General features: G+C 42.4%; 1 protein-coding gene across 2 annotated transcripts in view; it reads right to left on the bottom strand.

The window, feature by feature from the left end:
- Positions 1–8,011, bottom strand: part of LOC136277430 (fibroblast growth factor receptor-like 1) — a 98,081-nt gene that overhangs the window by 63,462 nt on the left and 26,608 nt on the right. The gene's annotated exons all lie outside the window — the stretch shown is intronic.

Here is an 8,011-nt window from a genome sequence, read left to right as displayed (position 1 = left end):
CTCTCTCATCGGATCCATCACCACAATCGTTTTTTCCATCACATTGCAAATGACCTTGTATGCAGTCTCCATCACAGTGAAACATTTCTTTTGAACAAACCAGAGGAGCCGTCGTTGGACATCCATTTTCATCTGACCTATCATGGCAATCACCAAGACCATCACACCTCCAAAACAATGGAATACAACTTTTATCGGCACAAGTAAACTGGTCTGCTTGGCAGGTTTTGGCTTCTAAAAGAAAGAAAAATAGGCTGTATTTTAACAACTAATTACACTCATAAAATCACGTATCTACCATATTATCAGAACTACAAGGAAATGTGGATGAACTAACATTTGCAAGAGAAGATGAATTTTCAAAACTCAGTCGATAATGTACTGTAAATGACATGAAAATGTTTATCTCCTAGGATTAAGCATATCAACATCGTCTGTATGAAACTTGGCCATTCCTGGTATTGGATTAAGGCTTCGCCATTCCATTTTAGATCGGTAGTCATTTCAGATATTCCTCGCTCCCCAAACTGGTGAGCTTTATGATAACTCCAGCAAATAACTCCAAACTTCAGCGGTCGGCATCTGTCGATACTCCTCTTTGACTCGTTGTTGCGAACTAAACTCGAAAACTAAAGCCATGTTTTGCGCTTAATGTCCTGTTGAAACTTTGGATTGCAGCTGCATTCTCTTCAAGAATCGGTCCTAGAACTCCACTTGTAAGTTTATGTGTCGAAGTTTGGGGGCTAAAATTTGGAATTTAAAGCTGAACGATTGCATTATCGCGCATAATAGAGGTCCGCATTAACCATTGCAGGTGAACCCGCTGGCCCTTTATTTTTCCTGGAAGGCCTGCAAGTGTAGTATGGCTGGCAAGTGCTTTTTCGAAACCAGAGAGGCTTCATTCTTCAGCGAGGTTGATAAAGCCTTCAGAATGTAGAGGTGATATCAATGATCATCTACAAGCATGTCACTTAGGTCAGCTTAGAGGAATGGTACAAGAATATGTGCTTATCGCTAACAGGTCAGGGTTGCCAGACGACCTTTCCTCTGATCAACTTGAAAAACTTTGGATTTGCGAAAAGCATAGAGGAAACATGGGTAAAAACTGGCGACCACGTTGCACTTGCCAGTACCCGCTGCTCAACGGCCGAAAAAAGCAGCTAAATACTAAAAATGCAGTTCATCTCGACATGTCAAGGGAAATTAACACTATCTTTGCGGAACTCGTTCCAACAGGTTCCCGTAAGTATGGTTTTATGTAAATTTTAGCTTACCAGCCAGGTATTGTCCTGAAATGTGGGGCAGGGTTTAAGTTAAGATAATATCTACACATATGTTGAGGTGCGGTAAATGTCAGAATTCAGTATTTTGGAACTTGATTAACATTTGGGCCAAAGCTCGCACGCGAGTGAGTATAAAACAAAACAACTGCTGTAATTTCGTCCCAAGATACGTCGTGATACCACATGAAGGCCATGTGGCAGCTAGTGCAACTTGATAAGTTAAATCACACTTCGACTTGTAACATTGCTCTGAAGCAAACTTGAAATCTACTACCTAAGTTTTCAACACCACAAAATTGTACCGTTAGTCAATTATGTATATAGTCGGGAAACACAGCAACTGCACTAAAAAATGCGCAATACATTAGGTTTCACTGCCCTACCTTATTTCTAACATCTACATGTTTACAAAAGTATTTTTTTATGTCATACACGCAAGGCGAGATACTAGATAAATAAACTTGGAGAGTAATTTGACACCAATGTTTACGCCGATGCAAAATAACATTCCTTCTGTTTTTGACATTTATACATTTACACAAAGCTCTTTTGTGTTATTGATATAAAAACGAGCAGGCATCGATTTTCGCCCTTTTATCCCTATATAGAGTCAGAGTTTAACAACCTTTGCAACACACCCCCTATCCTAAATTTAAGAGAGTACCCGGGGTCACGTGATCACAGTGCAACAATTTTTATGTTATCTATAAGTATTGCTGCTTATTATCATTTTGCATTATTGTTGTATTTCGTGCTTTTCAGGAATCTAAGTATCTTGTTACAAGCTGCACAAGATCAAACTCGCGGAGAACATGACGTTGTTGCAAGGGCAACGTCCCTAAAAAAGTACTCAGGAAGAGGACGAACCTTATAGGTGATATAACGCTACCTGATCCCATAGATAAAAAGACCATCATATGTATTGACACCTAAAGAACTTTTAAGCACAAATGTTCAATTGAAATGTTGCGTGCAAGCAAAATTGTTTTCTCGGCGTGGCCACACACTATAACATTTTGCGCAACATTGCTGATGCAGCAATCAAGTTATGTTTACAGGTACGTGGCCAAAATGGGCAACATTTTCGAAAAAATAGACAAATAGTGTTTTGGCTTTCAATTGGATGACTTAAAAAGAGAAACTGGTTGATTAATGTACCATACAATTGCACGCGGTGGTGCTGATGGTGAACAGAACGGAATTTTTTGCGCGTATTGCTTCTTTCGCAACAATGCGTGCAAAGATTTCAGTGTGGACACACCATGCAGTCAATCACATGGTGAGAGAACTTCAAATTTTTGTTTGATTTTCTCAACTCCCAGACTCGCCAAACGAATGGCAGCTTTAAATCTTGCAACAGTCACATCAATGCCTGCCACCAATAAAGCTTGCCGCGACGCCGCCTCGACCGAAAGCAAATGCCTTTACAGCTGATTGGACTCTGGGATGCAGATCTGAGACCAACAGCCAGGCTCTGGAGACGACGAGGCAGCTGAAAGTACCAGCGAGTTAGCAATGTCAGCGTTTACAGATGCCATGGAGAAACTGAACCCGGTAGCAACCGGTGCTGGCCGCGTCAGTCCCTTGACCTTTCAGCTGAAAAGTACATGGGAGGAGGCAAAAGAACACGAGAAAGAGATTTGCATTGACAACGCTACTGAAGCTTGTACTCTCGTTTGTGATATCATAGCGCCCAAGGCTGGAAAACAGCTATTTCAGGCCTGTTTTACAGGGACCAGCTACTTAGACCTTTTACCGTTGATGCAGGCCTACAGCAACGCCATAACGAGTACCTTGAAGACCCAAATTCTAAGCCTATATACGTATCGATATCCAGTGAAGACACTTTAGAAAATCCACGCGCCTACGCAAATTAAGCGAGTGGCGAATTAGACGCGCTAGAGCTCATGCAAGAGAGTGTGGTCCAGGTTCTTTGGTCGAAAAGTCCCCGTGTCATCGAGTTCGACTGTCCGCCAATAAAGCTTGACCATTTCTTAGACTTCGCGAACCGCCCGTACTTTTATCAAGACTTGTCATTTAGAACGAGGAAACTGAGGCTCAGCAGTGGCGAGAAGATCACAATGCCAAATGTCATTCTCAAAGTCACAAGGTCAACAATGGTCAAGCAGTACCTTCAGTTCTGCGAAGAAGAACAATTTGAACCACTAAGACCGTTCAACCCTATTTCGCATCCTCGAGGTAAGGGAAGCCTATCAACAGAAGTCCTTAGCCGGCCTGGATAACACAGCAGCTGGTGGGTCGACGGGGTTCGCGCAACTCCTCCGAACAGTGGACGAGCTTGATCTGATTGGGCTCGCAAAGAAAGTGGCAGAAGAACTGCGGAGAGCCCTCAGCGAGGGTAAGAGGTACCTCAAAACTCAGTTTCAGAGTCACTGCCAGGAAGATGAGGGCGAATGTCTCGACCACTGTCGTAAGTTTGGTCTCAGCGATCCAAACGATCCAGATTTCCAGGAACAATGCTCACATCAACACACGCTTCTCTGCCCTCAATGAAACGAGATTACTTTCGTTTTGCAGAAGATGCAACAGATTGTTAAGGATAACAAATCTTAAGTTTTTAACGCGATGACCAAAAAAATGACTTGTTGTACGACATCCAGAAATCTTCGGAGGCAATCGTCCAGTGGAAAGCTCACATTAATAGGGTCGAGGCAGAGACCTGCAATAATACTTGCAGGTTACAGCTACGAAATCGCTTGATGTAATAGTAGACGATAACCTCGATTGGCATAGTCACATCGAAAATTAACCAAAAAGATCGCCTCTGGGATCGGGGTCCTAAAGCGAATTAGGCACCTGATCCCAGCATTAACCTTACATCTCGTTTACCAAGCCTTGGTAAAACATCACTTTGATTACTGTGACATTGTTTGGGGTAACTGTGGGTAAACGCTACTAGAAAATTGCAGAAAATGCAGAAATTGCAGAATTTTTTCAGAAAGCAAGACCCGTGCTGTTGACATTCTTCTAATTATGAGGCTGATGCAACTGAGCTACTCGAGTTTTAAGGTGGTGAAAAAAATCTTGCACGCTGCAGCAAGGAAATTCACAAAGCCACCATGAGTGTTTAGATGTCTGCACGGGCTAGCTCCAGAGTATCTGTGGTTTCAAAGTTTATCCGTGGCGTGACTCTGCTTATATGACCTCAAGGACTCTGAAAATAAGCTCAAGTGTTCCATTACCGCCGCACTAAATTGATTACCGAAAAAGCTTTAGAACAGTTGGCGCCAACATTATGGAAAAACAGACTCTACCATGCGATATAAGGAAAACACGAGTCTTCTGGGGGTATTTAAACGTATTAAGGTCAATGCCTTTCTTATAGTCTTAACGCGACGGGCACTCACGGACACAGAGGAACAGCTTTAATAAAGCCTACGCAGTCCAGGATTACTGGGGATCTACTCCATTGAAAAACATGTTCTATAGCGTTATTTATCCAATGTAGCTGTGCCGCCATGAAGTTTCTGCAGCTGACGCTATAGAGAGAACGCAAAGTGACTGGTACGGAAAAAGAGGGTTATAGTTGGCAAATTAGGTAGCATTGTCGTCTCGAAGCCAGGTCTAACACGATGGAAGTCATTCTAGTGACGCTCACCTCTTTGAATCAGGTTGTACTCAGGACTGATATTGCAAGGTTACCCCCGGCTCGTCAATTCTCGTAGATCTTCTGAAGCCAGCTGTCAAGAATCCTTTGCTGCCCAGAAGAAAAAGTCCAATCTGAAGGTCAGATGAAGCCGGTTGCTATCACATACAGCTCCCTAGTAACTACTGTAAGAGATGTCGCAAAAGGAGTTGGTGTTGATGATAGTTCATAGTTAATCACTACTCGGAGCACCCGCAGTGCTGAGTCAAAGACATGTCGAGATCGTATCCTATGTCAATGAAACGTCTTCTATTCGTGCTGTTCCTGCCAACAAAGGGCACGATGTTCTACAGGTCCGTGGGACATGAGAGATTTGCATGGACGCAAAACACAGTTAAAGGGAAACAACAGCTGCAGAGCATAGTCGACGAATCAAAAGAACAATCTTCTATATCAATACCGATTGAGCATTGTTTGTAGCTTCCACAACTCCGAATATGGATCGATACGGGTATAAGAGTTTGGATACGTGTTATGGCATCGGTAAAGGGACAGAAGGACATTCAATATGACGTCGTAATTTATATCAAGCCCCCAAGGTCAAAAGTACCCTTCACAACCATTAATCAGCCAAGGGCTTTATGATCCTCCTGAAAAAGCGGTGGTCAAAGCGGCGTTCAAAGAGCAGCAAGGAAACAGAGAGTACTACGCCCTTGTTTGATTAAAAGCTCTGTCCTTAGATGTGGTTGAAGTAGGTCGACAAAAGGTTTCGTGGATAGCGCTGCACCTGGACGTTGGAAAAGATAGACAGTCAGCAGGTTTAAGCCAGTATGATGCAATCAAAAGGGACCTGGACCCTTAAGAGTTCTCGTCGATAGATACAGATGGTAATCACTTTCTTGGGGATACTTCGCCCCACTCCGTCTCTACGAACAGGAGCGGCGCGTAAGCAAACCAAGGGGGCAAACGTTAGATTTTCAAGCTATCAGCGGTCTTCTCTTTGGGCGGAACCTTTGTGAGAACAGTAGAACATCGAAATGGATCGTCTCGTGATCTAAAATTTAAGCCGATTATTTCTTCTATTCAGAAGCCCGTAAAACCTTGTCATTTCCCCCTTAGATTCCGGAAATGGAGAGTTTGTATATTCAGATTTTGGAAAAAATTTCAGCTCTGTAGCGATGTTAAATGGTGATTCACCCGCGAAATGGGGCAATTCCGTACATTTGTTTTGATACAACGACTCACAATGGATGCCGCCTAGCTTTTCGAAGGCCAATACCTCGCTATTTGTTGAGGTTATTATGGATTTCACCAATTTGGGTATTCGAAAAATTCTGAAGTGAGACATGAAGCCGGGCTGCAAAGCGGGTACGCTGTATTTATGACGAAATCTGCTCCCAGATGAACGGTCGATTTGTGACGGTAAATGGCGAAAAAAAAACAAAACGCGAATGCTGCTTACATGTGCTAATTCAAACGGTCAGAACTTTTGAGAATGTTTTTGCATATACAGGTCTTAAAATTTAATGGCTCCCTGTGTAGGATAGACTTGTCAACCAGGTCCCGAATCTCAAAACTTAAAGTCTAAATCAAGGTTATCTACGGCAATCTGCCCGATGTGGACGTTTTTAGTGGTACGAATATGCTGAAAGTCGGCCGTTTCAAATATATTGAGAGGGCACATTCTTAACTTTCTTGGGCAAAATAGAAAGGTTTTTAAGCAATATGATATAAATTTGTGGTCTAACTATTGCGAATCACAATAATTTTAACAATGTTACAAAATTATGCCAAAGTTTCTCAAAATTTTCGAGACGGTGCGACTGTCCCTACTGGACTGGGAAATAATTATGGCCCCTTAATGCGGTCAGAAAAATTATTTCGAATCAAACACAATATAATTTAGTTCTTTCCTAGGTTAAATCCTTCTGTTGACAGAGTTTCAAGCAAAATTATTTTTTGACGCAAAATTGACCAGGTGGAAGTAAGAGAGACCAGCCTCTTAAATAGTTTTCTATGACATTGAATTTGACACAATGTTTTAAAAAACAGCTAGCTATCTCAAGAAAAGATGCGACCAACAAATACTGGTTTTCCCACCGCTCTGTAGGCTCTACTGAGAACCTTAAGAGCACTTTCATGCAAATCACCTCTCCCTAGTGCCAGTCGTCGAACGACTTTCAAACATGAGTTGACCTAAGTTTGGAAGTTTGAAAACACGTAGGTGTGGTAGGCATCGTCATTAATATGTAAATGTTATGGAAAAATCCCGTTTTAAAAACAGTTTTTTGAGGTCAGGTCTCGAAAAAAATCCTACAGAGATGTTTTTCTTCAAAGTCATGTTTCTTTTTGTGCTGTGGTATTTTCGCAATAATTCGAATTTGGCCGCCCATGGAGCTTAATTCCGGATGGTGTACCTTAAGGGAGGGGACGGGTGCTTATTCGAAACAGAGCGCTTTAAGGAGCAGCGAAACAAAGCACTGAACTGTTCATTGATGAAAAAGAATGGAAAAAACGGACATGTTATCCATTGGAATCTTCCTAGCTACGAAAGAGCAGCACAGCAATCGTCGCATAATTTTAAGACGAAATCCATTTCGTTTGAAGGAACTGTGCACGTACGCTTGGACATAATAGTGGAGAGCCTGAGGACGTACGACCCACGGTTCTTGTAATAAGACCTAATTGAGCCAATTACAGGAAAAAGGACCACGGTTGATTTCAAAGTGCATATACTCTAACAAGTACTATCACTGAAAACAGAATACAAGGCGATTACAGGGAATAGGGGACACCATTGGAATAAGGCATTGGGCAGATATGCCCATGGTTCTCGCGACAATGATTTGCAGTGGCGAAAAGGTTATAGGATCGTAATTATAAGCGCCACCGAAAAGCGTTAAACAGGGAGGCTACATTGGTCGGGAGATCACACGCGCACTTTCCGCCGACGGAATACTGCCTGGCCTCCGATTAACTTTTCAAGGCACGGAGGAAGAAGAACAGAGGCCTCGAAACAAGTGTTTCATTATTGTAATCTAATATCTTGAAAGCGCGCGTATTTTCACAAGCGGCTATGCGTTGTATTTTAACTTCATCTACTTTAGATTTTTTCAAAAGC

The sequence above is a fragment of the Pocillopora verrucosa genome, chromosome 1, assembly GCF_036669915.1.
Source record: "Pocillopora verrucosa isolate sample1 chromosome 1, ASM3666991v2, whole genome shotgun sequence".
NCBI lineage: Eukaryota > Metazoa > Cnidaria > Anthozoa > Scleractinia > Pocilloporidae > Pocillopora > Pocillopora verrucosa.
This window is presented reverse-complemented; position numbering and strand designations above follow the sequence as displayed.